Below are 13,571 nucleotides of genomic sequence, written 5' to 3'. Positions count from 1 at the left end.
AGAATTTTTCTGTGCATTCTAGCACTACTATATATTTGCAAAAGTGAGATCATATGGTACTTTTTGTTATTTTACTTCTAAGGTAAAATATGTTTGTTAAAATTCATGCAAGGTAGGTTTACAAAGTGTAAAATAGAACACCTGTTTTCTAACTTTCCTTTTTTCCATTCCACAGTATATTTTGAACAAAATTTTCTGTCGATAAATATACTTTCAGAGCATCATTTTCATTGCTGCCTAGTAGTCTATGATATGTATATATTACAATTTCCTCAACTAGGCTCCTTTTTTGGACATTCAGGCAGTTTCCAGTTGTCAGCTATCATGATGGTGCTGCAGCCTGTGCCTAAATTCGTTCCCACATCTTCTGTTAGTTCCTTTGGACAAGTGTGAATACGTGCTTTTTGCTCGTAATGATGATGAGGATGCAAGGTAATGAAACTAAGGCAAATATTTAGTTGCTCACTTTGGGGTCGGCTATTTTGCAAACACACTGGGTGGCTCTTTTTATTTTACACAGCATGCCCATATTCGTTATTTCATTTAATACTACCAGTGGCTGTTAGCTAATATTTCTTGCAGACATATACAGTAGACACTGTGCTGTGTGCTTTATACAAAGGCATCTTATTTAATTTTATTTCTTATGTTCTATTATTATCTCCATTTTAGAGATGGAGAGAGGAGGCTCAGAGAGATTATGCAAATTGCCCAAAGTGTTATAAGTAGTAGAGCCAAAATTTTGCTTTGGTCTTTTGGATTCTAGTTCCAGTGTTCTTTCCAGTATACCACAAGGCCGCTGTGAATTACAAGATATTCCAAGGCTATATATGGGAAGTGATTTAGATTCCACACCAGTTAACTTGGAAAGATTTAAGAATAAGGAAACAACATGGTATTCATAGACTGTGTCCCCTCCCTTCCCAGCCCAGACTGGCTTCCTCTGGGGATGCCTGCCTGTGCTTGATTTCACCATGTGGTCCATAAGAACTGTAAGTGGGGCGCCTGCCATGCTGGATCCTTTCCTGAAGTAAGACTAGAGTAGCCATGTCTGAGTCGGCCAGGTGTGATTTATGAAAGTTCGAAAAGGGGGCGGGAGCAGGGATTAGGAGAGGTCTCATTTACATTAAGAGTCGCTGTGAATTAGGTTCTGGGGCCAAGTGCTCAAGTGAATTCATCGTTAAAGAGCCAATAAAAGATATTAAAGGACAAATTGGCTGAGCTTCATTGGACTCTTTCATTCTGTGCTGAAGAACAAATGATAGTTTGTGCTATTTATTTCTTAGAAAAAAGAAGCTGTAAAATGAGATGTACACATCTGTAGGCCCCCAGGGAGACTATCTTCCTGGGAAGAAAGCTGGGGGCTATGGGAAGGCAGCTAAGGCTCCATCCAGGGAGCTAAATAATTTTGGCACTGGGACTGTCTGCCTTCTTCCAAGGACATCTGCTGAAGCTCCATACTGTGTCCTGCCTGGCCTTGGCTCTTGGTGGCTCCACTGACCCGGATCACAGAGCCAAGCTGGAGACTGCGAAGACTATGGATTTACAGCAGTCAGAGCTGCGAGGGTCCTTGGAGATCATCTAAGATGCCAACTGCCTGCATTGACTGGTGAGGAAACCAAGGCCCAGACAAGGAAGAGGACTTATCCAAGGTGCCCAAACCGGTGACTGCCAGTGTCGCAGTTTAGTAGTCACATTTGCAATCTTCAGTATAAGTTATATTCGCCACTGACGTTGATATGTAGAACTAAATGCTTTCTTTTCCTTCTCCTTTTCTCCCTCCTCCACCTTTTCTATCTTCTCTGCTCCTCCTTCCTCCCGCATTGTCCCTTTATCTTCCTCCTCCTCTTTCATTTTCATCTTCTCCATTCTCACATTCTTAACAACTTCTCTGGTCTGTATCATGCATGCTATCTAATTAACAAACCATTCTTAGATCCACTGTCGCATTTGCTCCTTCATCCATCCTGGCTATGGTGCTCAGAAACTGAACATCTTACACACAGACAGAAAGTGCAAGCCAAAGACCCCCTCCCCGTTCAGGCTGGCTGGCTTCCTGAGCACTGCACAGATGGTATATACAGGCCATGGACTTCCTCCCTGACATACTTTCTGTAGATGTTTGAGCGTTGGACTTTCCCTGGCACAGCCTCAGGCTCAGTGGCAAGGAAGGAAGGAAGTTAAGAAGCTTTCCTGTCATTGGATCCGGATCCTAATTAGACCTTTGCTTGGCAAGCATGCTTCCCATATTCCCTGGCTGGCCCTGCTCTGTGGGTAGGGCCTCAATCACTGGCACTCTTTAGTCAAGACCAGGTTCACTGCAGGCATCATCACTCACATGGATGCCTCCCTGAAAAGCATCACTCTGGCCTCCTCGGACATTAGATTTCTATCCAAAAGATGAGGGAGTTGGAGGGAGGGGGGTGGGAGGGAAGAAAGGAGGGGCATGGGGGAGAGAAATGGGGAGAGAACTATAAGCATACAAAAGGGAATTTCACACGCAGTGAGAATTCATGTTTTTCTTCCCTTCATTCATTTTTTCATTCATTCCACAGATGTTCACTGAGTACCTAACAAGTGCCTGGCACTACTTTTGGCTACAGGATACAGCATTATCCTCCAGGAGTTTATAATATCGGGGGGAGGCAGATAGTAAACAAATAAATAGATCTATATTATATTATCAGGTAATTGATATAATGTCATAATAATATGAAGAAAAATAAAACAAGTGTGTTTGTTTCCTAGTATTGTGGGAAGGTTGTCCTTAGGAGCAGGGACACTTCATCCACAGTTAACAGAGAGCAGGCAGAGTCTATGGGTATAAATGCTGGTAGGTGAGTAGACGTGGTATGGGGAGAACATGGAATTTCTTCTAATTTTTTTCTCATTGCAATCAGAAGCTAGGTCATAGGCTGAGAGTGAGGAGAAAGGAAGGAGAGTTAGAAGAGTGAGCATAGAGGGGACAATATGAAATAGTCTCAAGGAGAAAAGACAAATGAATGGACTATGGTAATCGAGTAGGATGGTAGATAGCACTGAAGGCCCACGCTTGAGGTTTGGAGGTCATCAGTTTAAAGGAGAACAGGCAACATGGATGTGAGTTGGGAGAAGGTGTGAAGTCATTAAAGGGTTGGATTTAACCTGAGTTAGGGTTTTGTCAAGGGTGCCTGACAGAGGGAGAGAGGAGTGGGGAAGAGAGGGAGGGAAGGGGAATTGAGGCTGTGTACCAACCTTCTTTTGGATTTGTCTCCCTCAGCCTCCTTAGTGTTTCCTTGTTACCTTTTTGTCTTGTTTTATAACTTGGCAGGTAACACTTCTACACAGGCATGAAATATGTCCTCGCTAGCTACAAATAGATATGGGGGAGAGAGTGAGAGAATGGCAAAGCTCCGGAAAAAGCACATGTATGTAAGCAAGAGAGATTGACACTAAACTTGTAGAATATTTAATTTTGAGAAACTTCATAACAGGTATTTTGGGAATAAAACATGCTATAAGTCTGCTTTTTATGATCTTTTGAGGAAGCAGTATCTCCATTTTGGTCAATGTAAAAGCCTTCTGGTCTTTTGTTAATAATAATAATAGCAACTACTACTATTTTTTGAGTACTTACCATGGTGAAGGCACGTCACTAAGTGCTTTAGATGCATTAACTCATTTAATCCTCACAATAGTCACAGGAGTTAAGTGCTATTACCTCCAGTTTTAGATGAGGTTAGGTAATTTGTCCAATATGACACAGCTAACAAGCTTCAGAGCTAGGTTTTGAAACCAGAACTTTGTGATTACATAGACCACACTCTTAACTACTCCTGCACTGCCCTTTGGCACCCATGACTTTGTCAGTATACTCATCCATCTCTCTGTCCATTCAATAGAACTCTCCCAATGCCCACTCTGTGCTAAGTCTTTGCTCTTAGTTGCTGGGTGGGGAGAGTGTGTGGGTGGAGTTCAACCACCAATCCTTCGTCCTTTTTGTGCTCATTTAGGGATTCTAAAAGGAGCTAGAAGGGGAGTGGCCTTTGTCCAGGGAAGCCGTTCTAGAAACTTCTCTCCTGGACTTGTTCTGTGGGACTGTGCCTCTACCTCCTTCATCTCTGAGACCTTCATATATCTTCTGGTTTTGCTGGTTCTGTGGGTATTAGGCTTCCATCTTCCTCTCCACGCTATCATTCTGCCCCTTGCCCCTGCCCCTGCCCCTTTCTCTGAGGTCTTAACTCTTGTAGGAGAGTCTGAGACCTGCTCCTGGCTCCCACCTACCAGGCTTAGCATGACAAATTACCTTCCTATCATGCTGAATACTGGCATGTAAAATAGAATGTGCTTTCTGCTCATATCTCCTATATCCATTTAGATCCGAGAAGCCTGTATCATCAACATAAAACCCATAGAAGCAACGCATGCTGGGAATCGGTCCTCCATATCAGAGCTGATCAGGATGGATCGGTCAATTCTGTAGATTGCATCTGTCTTAAACAGAAAATTAGCTATGCTTGACTTCAGCTATCACATTTTGCCTGCTGTGAGCTTGCTCTACCCTTCTATGAAATATTTTTTCCAACAGTGCAGAAGAAACACACAAGATTGATTAGAGTTGGCACAATTTGTGCATACCTCTGCAGTTATTATTGTAGTAGCTGCTTTAAAAGACTCAAAAAATCTTTTAGCCAATTTTGTTGCTCTATAAAGTTTCATTTAAATTTTAGTGGGTATATTTATGTGTAAATCGGATCAACTTCCAATGATAGCTCCTTATTGTAAGCTTTTTGATGTTCTGTTTGCCTGAGCAGATTGATTTGCCATTATGGGAAAACGTTTGAACTAAAAAAGTCTTCTGAACTTAGTTCACTAATCTTATCAAAGAAAATAGAATCAGAACATGTAGACAGAAACCTGCAAATTAAATTTACTTTTCCAATTCAAATGTATTTGATCTGCATTCGTTATGGAACTAGGGTAATAGTTGCTTCTTGATTCTGCAATAACATTGAGGTTTAGACTATTTTCGAAAGTCTTTAAAAATTCAGCGGGGAAAAGAATTGGCAATATTAACTGCTAATAATATCTACTCTTTAGTATTAAGTTAGGCTACCTCATAGCTTCTGTCATTGTCTTTACAATCCCATCTATCAGGACTGGTGAGCACTGTCCAATGGTACCATCTTTGGAAACGGCTGGGCCAGCCTCGCTACATGGTGACAGATTGTTTAGGGGAAGTAGCAGCACAAGTGTTAGAATACTTGCAAAGATGATTTGCACCCGTGTAAATGTCCAATTTCTTCTGCTTGATTCACAGGGATGGGTTATTTCACATGGTTTTCTTCAGATTTGGAGAACTGTGCTAATGACCTGAGCTGTTGCTTGCTTTCTTTCTTTCTTTCTATCTATCTCTCTTGCCTGTTTTTAATCATTCCAAAACCTACTGACTCTTAACTAGGCATAGGAATCAGAACCACTGTGGGAACTTAAAAAAAAACACAAAAAAAGAAATAGTCAAGCTTGAGCCCTAGAGATGTTCAAGTAGCTCAAGTAGATGGAAGGTAATAGGAAAAGAGGAGGTCACATGGACTTTGGTCTCAGTCCTGATTCTGTCATTTGCTGGTCATGTGCCCTTGAGCAAACCATTTACCTTCTCCAAGTCTCCTCACTTTCTTCATTTATCAGATGGGTAAAATGTTAGCACTGCTTTCATAAGGTGGTCGAGAGGGGTGAATGAGATAATGTACAGTGGACAGTATGTAGGTAAAAAATATACTTAATATTTGAGTGCTTTCTGTTATTAGCTCCTAGGTGGCGATCAGGCTTCTGCATTTAAGAAGTTTATAGGTTATCTGGATTTCTATCCCCACTGAGAATCTTTACTCCTAAAAGGTTCTTAAAAGATGACTTTTAATATGAAAACAGAAGCATCTGCCTCAAATTTCTTCTCAAGGCTGGTTCAGATTCCATGCTATGATGCCACTTCATGAAAGTATGTATGTATGTGTATGTGTGGGTGTTCATGCTGTACCTGGCACTGTGCTAGGTACTGGGAACACAGGGACCATGAAACATGGCCCCGTCCCTAAGAACTGAGTTGCCTAGTATTGCATTCTGCTCTGCGATGAAGTGGCCCAGTATTTCCAAATACAATATAACAAAAGTTCCCTGTGACATTCAAAGGTTGGTTTTATTTCTAATAAATCTAAGCTTCTGCAAATACAATTGTTTTATAAACTAATCAGTAACAAATGTTCCAGTGGTAATCTTTATTTTAATGATCTTCCAGTGGCTTTTTAAATGAGATACATTTTATTAAGGCTCAATTGGCATTTGTTGAGTACTACCATATGCCAGGAATTTTTACAGATGCTGTCCCTTTCCATTCTCCTGACAATCTGTGAAGCTGTCCTCATGACAATTTATGAGGACCTAAAGCCTCTGAAAAGTTTAGTAACTTGCTTAGGGTCATATAGCTAGTAAACAGCAAAGTCAGGATTTGAATCCAGACCTGTCTGTCTCCAGTTCACATTTTCTGTACACCCTTCCTCCACGTAACATAGGAGTTAAAGATGGGAGATAATTACTGAGCAAAGTTGAAGGGCTAACTTAGCTGATATTTCTAAAGAAGGCTAAATAGATGAATGTGATAAGCGCATGTAAGTGCTCAGGAAATATTAGCTGTGTTGGGGTTAGAGATCACTTTTAATGTCAAGAATGGGCTGTGCTTTCTCAAGTTCTTTTTCCACTGAGTGGATCAAATTTTTTCACAATTGAGCTTGATTGTTGGAATGATGAATTGAATTAACAATTTGTGGTTATCAATTGTGTGGTCCTTAATGCCATTAGTTTACATGTCTTTCTGCTCAAGTAAGTCATCCCCGTGACCTCTGCTTGAACTGCAGTGTGTGTGTGAGATTGTTCACAGAGTTACATGCGGCTGAATCGAATACTGATAACAAAACAATGTTTTTTACATTTTGGTCCTGATTTGTTCCATTAAGGTGTGTATTGAAGTTTCAGACATGCCTCCTGCTGTTTAAATAAGGCCCATCAAGGGGTCTGGTGAGTGGGCAACTGCAGCCTTCTAGAAAATAGTGCCATCAGTGTTGAATCAGTGCATTGAACTGAAGCCGTGTCCTCAGTGCTAGTTAGCATCACACTATCCTGTCTTTTTGCAGCATAATGAATTGATCTCAAGAGCAGTTCAGGTGCAGTGATACAGGAAAAAAGTCCTGCTGTTGCACAAAACCCACCTCTTCAAATCTGAACATTTCAGAGAGAACATTTCTCTTCTGTGCCATCAAATAAACACACTGTGCTAGGTACTGCTTTCTCCATGGGCTGTAGCGAGAGGTAGGCTGAAATACCTCCTATGATACTTCTGGGCAAGCCTCAGAGGCACAGTTTGTTACATGTGCAGTGGCATTGCCACCTTCCAAGCATTGAGTTCTCAGATAGAGTTGCCAAAAGAACAGGGGAGGGCACTGAGGAAAGAGGGGACATTTTCTCCTTCCCAAGTCCCAGGGGAGGATCAGATTCCAGCCTCAGGTATGTGATTCTTTTTCACCTTTGCAGTATTCAGACTTGTGTGTGATCAAAACTGATTAGAAATATTATGATAGCATCAGCTTGCATTTTGTTCAAATTTCTACTTCATGTTCTTAGTTCATTGGTCAAAGAGATGACAGGAGAGAAACACGCCAGGTCATTAAAATAAAAAAAGATACTACCCACTAATGTTGATTGCTTTAAAGCAAATTAATCTCTGGACGTGCAGAAGATGCTGTGGCTCTTCCTTTCCCTTTAATTTTTCCTTTTGGGTTCTGATGAACATGTAAAACAGATAGTGCTTCAAGTAAATAGTTAGGGTATCCAAATGAGTGCCAATTATGCTTCCACACCAGTGCATTTATTCCAGTGATTGCACTGATCGTGTTTGACCGTGGGCTAATTAGGCCACATTCAGATCACAAATTTCCATTTTACACCTTTTGGGTTTTCTGATCTAGAATGCACTAATGGCCTACAGAGTGCTTCGGTGTTGGGTGACCAGAGAAGCCATTTGTATGATGATCTTGCTATTGGCGAGGTTTAAATGTAGGGAAGGCTATCTCCACACACAGAGGCTCTAAATGGTCACAGAAGGACACCAGTTTAATCATCGGAGAGCACTTTTTCTAATGGGTAATGTTCTCTCTTTGTTATGGATTCAAGCTATGTAATGAAGGTAATTGGAGAAATACACACACACACACACACACACACGCCATTTGCTGTTGCTTTGGAATGAGTAATTTAGTGTACAGGTATATACAGGTTTAACATTGAATTATCCATTCCAAACTAATGGGAAAATAGGCTGGAATAGAAAGACAGATTTAGCCTATGGTCAAATTGAGAGCCTTTTCTTTCCCCTCCATTCCTTCTGATTTCAGTTCTTTCTTCTATTTAATTATTTGAGCACCTCAGTCAACTCTGAGCCAAGTGAGGAGAATGGTCTCAAACATGTTGACTCTGAGGGATGGATAAGGCAAGTGTTACCTTCCCCCCAATAGGCTTCTGGGCATTTTGAAAGAAGGCTACATGGAGACAGCCATCCTTAATGAGAAGGAACAATATCCTGATGGTGGCATTTTAGGTTTTAGCATCTAACTGCTTCTTCTACCTGGGATGAAGACTGTCCTTAGACAAGGAGCAGTTGCCAGTGAGTATCTAGGTGGAACTGGGAATAGCCCCCACTGAGCCACAAGTGGAATTAGGCAGTGCCTGTTGTGAGGAGGCCACTGGGATGACAGGTGGGAGACAGAGGAATAGAGGAGTAGAGAAAGGTAGAGTGGGACTGTAGAGTCTAGGGAACAGGAGGAAGAAGGGAGAGGTTGAACCTCTGATTCAAATCCTGGATCTGCTACTTATTGATCCTTTTAACAAGTGGTGCTAGTGACCCTCTTGGAACTTACCATCTAGTCAAGAAGAGTGACATTAATTAAATGATTCATGCATTCACCAAGTAGGTATTGAACTTACTATGTTATAAACATGGTAGGTGGTATGAAGAAAAAGTACATGTTATGAGAGACCTGACCTCATTTGGGACATCACTGAACTTTAGTGATGGAACTTTATGACCTGAAGAAGTGAAACTTGAGGTGAGATATGAAGAATGAAGAGTTGTTTAGGCACGGGTGTGTGGAGGGAACATTCCTGAAAGAGGGAAGAACAGGACTAAGAAGAGAATACAGTATGTTCTAATGCATTGCATGAAGGCCAGCATGTTGAGAGCACAGCAAATGAGAAAGTGGTAAAAGCTGAGGCTGAAGAGATAGGAAGGGGGCAGAGCCTTCCAGGCCTACCTGTCCATCGTAAAGTGTTTGAACAGTTTCGTAATAACAATGGGAATCCATTTACAGGTTTTATGTAAAATAATATTTTAATTAGATGACTGGCTGTAAGGAGGTAGAGAATGGGTTAAAGCAGGAAGCACACTGTAGGCAGGGGGACTATTTAGGAGACTGTTGGAGTAGATTGGACAAGGCACGTTGTGGTGGCTTAGACTGGGATGGAAGCATTGGAAGAGAAAGACAGACTTTGTGCCCTTCGGCAAGTTTCTTCACCTCCGTGAGCCTAATTAGGCTTATTTTCTTTCAGGTTTAGTCTATCATATTGAGTGATTTAAGAGCAGGCTTTACTGTTTAGATCATCTGCTGTCTATAACCTCCCTTTAGATGTGAACTATTCAACAAAAACATTCTGTCCACACTTGATATATGAAGGAAAGACAGAGTTAGCTTGGAAGTCTTTAGAATTGCATTTATTGTAATTCTTGAGGCTGGTGGTCTGGATGAGTTGTACATTTTTTTGTGATAAAAATTGGCTTTGAAATGAATAAAGGAACATTGACATAACACCACACCTGTTATTCGTCTCATCCTAAGGTACTAAATAAAAGATCCAGCAGAAGTCTCCCCCCACATTCAGCAGTAATTAAATACAACTACACTTATTTAGGAAACTGATAATTGTAAAGAGAAATTTAGTGCCAGCTATCTGAGAAGAGATGGTCCAAGACTACCTTTTGTTATTAGAGTTACAAACACTTCTAAATGAAATTAAAAAGAAAGTGCCTTTCAGGGTTATAGTTTCTTCCCCCAAACCTTTGAAACTTGGCAAACATTTCGTGCCAGCACATCACGCTAGACTGTAATAATTTCACACAATGTCCAATAGGAAACAAATGGCTCGGTGAGTGCAGATTTGGATTCTAGGTATCCAAGCAACATTCTTGGTGAGGGTAGGAAAACACTGAAACTAGATGCCTTTCGTATGGTTCAGTTCCATTTGATACTTGTTATGATGCAGGTTCTCTGGGCTATGCCTCGTGCTAGACATCTTCAGGGAAGACAATGATAGGGATCTAGCAAGCAAACAAATATTGTTTAGAATAGAGAATATTTGAATAACAAAATGGTAAAGCCTGATCCAAAGGACACATACAGAATAGAACCCTGTACCCAATCATTAGAGAATAAAAGATACTTTCTAACAAATAGGGCACAGGTACAGAAATTGACCTTGTATTAAGCCTGAAAAGAATTCTCTAATAGCGAAAAGCCAGTATCATATAGACAAGGTTATTTGACAAAAATGCAATACTGTGTGATAGCCACAACCATAAAATACATTAAAGGAGGGAAAAAAAACCTATTGTCATCTCAATAACCGATATCACTCAGTAAACGTCAACAAACGTGTATGATTAATAACAAAAAAACTCACCTAACAAAGTAGAAATTGATCCTTCACCTGATGAAGCCTGTCTACCAAAACCCTATGGCAAACATTCTGCTTAATGGTAAAATACTGGATGTCCATATGTCTCTTTCAAGTCAGGAACAAGACTGAGAAGGAAACTTGTAATCACTGTTTTTATTCAGCATTATAAATGATGTCCTAACCAGCTCATTGGGAAAATGAAATATATACGGTTTGAAAATATATGGTTATTTTTACAGATGACATGATTGTCTACACAGAGAATGTAAGAGAACGTGTAGACAAACTAATAGAACTAATACAGAGTTCAGCAAGTTTTCTGGACATAGGATCAATAGTGCTCCTCAACAATAAGAATCAAGGAGGAAATGTTATAAAAGACAAATGCTGACAACCAACATGGCATCCAAAATTGTACATTCGTATCTCTTCTCCCACCTCTCACTTTCTTTCAGGTCTAAAGTTGTTTTTTCAACATTTGCCTCCCTCTCCCTGATGTGCTTGGGCCATGAGGTTTGTTCTTCCTTTCTTCCAGGCCCTCTAAAGAGAAATGAACCAATTTAAAACAAAGAACAAATGAAGAGGAGACAGGACTATTGGAGAGAACTTAGAGAATATCCCTTTGCACTGCTTCCCCTTCCGAATCCATAGTGACTTTGATTTAGCTACTGCTATGGAAATTGAAAACCAAAGTGATAACACTGATTCTTCTGGTACCAGCTTATTCGAAATTCAATTCACTACTGTCTCATCTAAGTAAAGGTGTCAACACCCCATTAGGGAATATGTTCCCTCACTTGAGTGTATTCAAGCAAGAAGTTCATCAAGTTACTTTCCTTTCAAACCAATCCCATTGACTTTTAAAAGCTATTTTGGAAAAGTTCAAGGAGAAGAAGTATACAAAAAAAGTAAGGGGAAGACCAAAAGGAAATATAAATACTTTAAGACTTTCACAAATAAATAAGAAACTATTTAAAGACAAGAGCCCTGAGATTCTGTAATTAGATTTATAGAGGGGAGGGAAAACATTCCTCTAGAAAAAAGTTTTAAGCTTTGAGCAAATCATTGCAAGGGAATTTTTAAACTGTGTTGAAAAACTGAAGTATGATATCACCTCAAGGAATCCTTGAAATTTATGAATGTTGTTGAAGATTTAGTAAAAGATCTTGATGATTATAGATATGAATATTTATTTATTTATTCTTTTTTTTCTTAAAGATTGGCACCTGGGCTAACAACTGTTGCCAATCTTCCTTTTTTTTTTAAGGATTGGCACCTGGGCTAACAACTGTTGCCAATCTTTTTTTTTTTTCTGCTTTATCTTCCCAAACTCCCCCGTACACAGTTGTATATCTTAGTTGCAGGTCCTTCTAGTTGTGGGATGTGGGACGCCGCCTCAACGTGGCCTGAAGAGCAGCGCCATGTCCGCGCCCAGGATCCGAACCCTGGGCCCCCGCAGCAGAGCATGCAAACTTAACCACTTGGCCATGGAGCCGGCCCCAGATATGAATATTTAGAGGGCTATGGATCCATTTCATCTATTGGAGAGTCCATTACAAGGAAACATGGTACCAATCGTATGCAAATGAAGGTAATATCAAATTGGTAGAAGATAGCTCTTTCATAATAATAATTATAATAAGTACTGAATTACTAAAGAATATAAACCTATATCTAAAACAAGAGGAAAATGGCAAAGAAGATGCTTTGAGTATAGAGATCTTCAAAAATAAAAAAAATAATGGTTAAAATAAGGACAGAATGACTAGAAATAGAGAAGAGTCAGAAAAGAACAAATGCAGAACAAGGAAAACAGTACCAAGAAGAAACACTTTATATATTTTAGAAAAACAGATAAAGTGTGTTTTCATGTGTTTGCAAGTGTGTGTACATTTATCCTCTAAACCCAGAACCTTCTAAGGAGAAAAAACATGACTTTAAACAAGTATATACTACATTAAGTGAAAATAAAGGACCCACACATATTCTAAAGAATAAGAAGAATAAACTTTGCATTTAAAACTACCACAATGGAGTGAGTGCCATGTAGGAAAAACTACAAGCTTTCATAGGGAAAAAAATGTCACTTCTGAAATAAAGAAACAATGTCACACCAACTAAAAAGCAACCTCTGAACATCATAGGAATTGTCCTTTGTTTAATGAAATGACAAAATTGATTCTAATTTGGTGAGCTCAGAATGTCAGCTACTTTCAAGCAAATAAGATCTATTTCCTTAGCTGTTTATGTAATTTATGAATATGTGCTAGAATTAGAGTTTATTTGCAAGATAAATGGCTAAATTGGAAAGGAAAAAAATCCCATTCACATAGTAGCAAAACCCATAATAAACCTAGAGATATACCTAAAAAAAATATTTCTTTTAAGGAAATATGAAATTTTATTGAAGAATATGAACAATGACCTAAATCTAAATAATAGAAAATATATAGTATTTTAATGATTTGGAAGACTCACTATCATAAAGAAGTCAATTCTCCACAAGTTAGTTCAGTGTAATTCCAGTCAAACCCCACAGATTGTTTTTCACCGAACTTGACAAACTCATCCTAAAATTTGTATGGAAAGAGAAAGGATAAAGATTAGCCAAGATTCTCTTGGAGAAGAAGAATAAGATGATGAGGGGCTGGCCCCGTGGCGCAGTGGTTAAGTGCTCACGTTCCGCTTCGGCAGCCCGGGTTTCACTGGTTCGGATCCCTCGTGTGGACATGGCACCGCTTGGCAGGCCATGCTGTGGGAGGCGTCCAGACGTATAAAGTAGAGGAGGATGAGAACGGATGTTAGCCCAGGGCTGG

The 13,571-nt window shown here is 39.9% G+C and overlaps 1 protein-coding gene across 9 annotated transcripts in view; it reads left to right on the top strand.

Annotated features, from left to right (window-relative positions):
* FGF13 (fibroblast growth factor 13) overlaps positions 1 to 13,571 on the top strand; it is a 488,885-nt gene that overhangs the window by 120,325 nt on the left and 354,989 nt on the right. The window lies entirely within an intron of this gene.

The sequence above is a fragment of the Equus caballus genome, chromosome X, assembly GCF_041296265.1.
Source record: "Equus caballus isolate H_3958 breed thoroughbred chromosome X, TB-T2T, whole genome shotgun sequence".
NCBI classification, from domain to species: Eukaryota; Metazoa; Chordata; class Mammalia; order Perissodactyla; family Equidae; genus Equus; species Equus caballus.
Note: the sequence above shows the minus strand (reverse complement) of the source record. Positions and strands in the feature narration are given on the sequence as shown.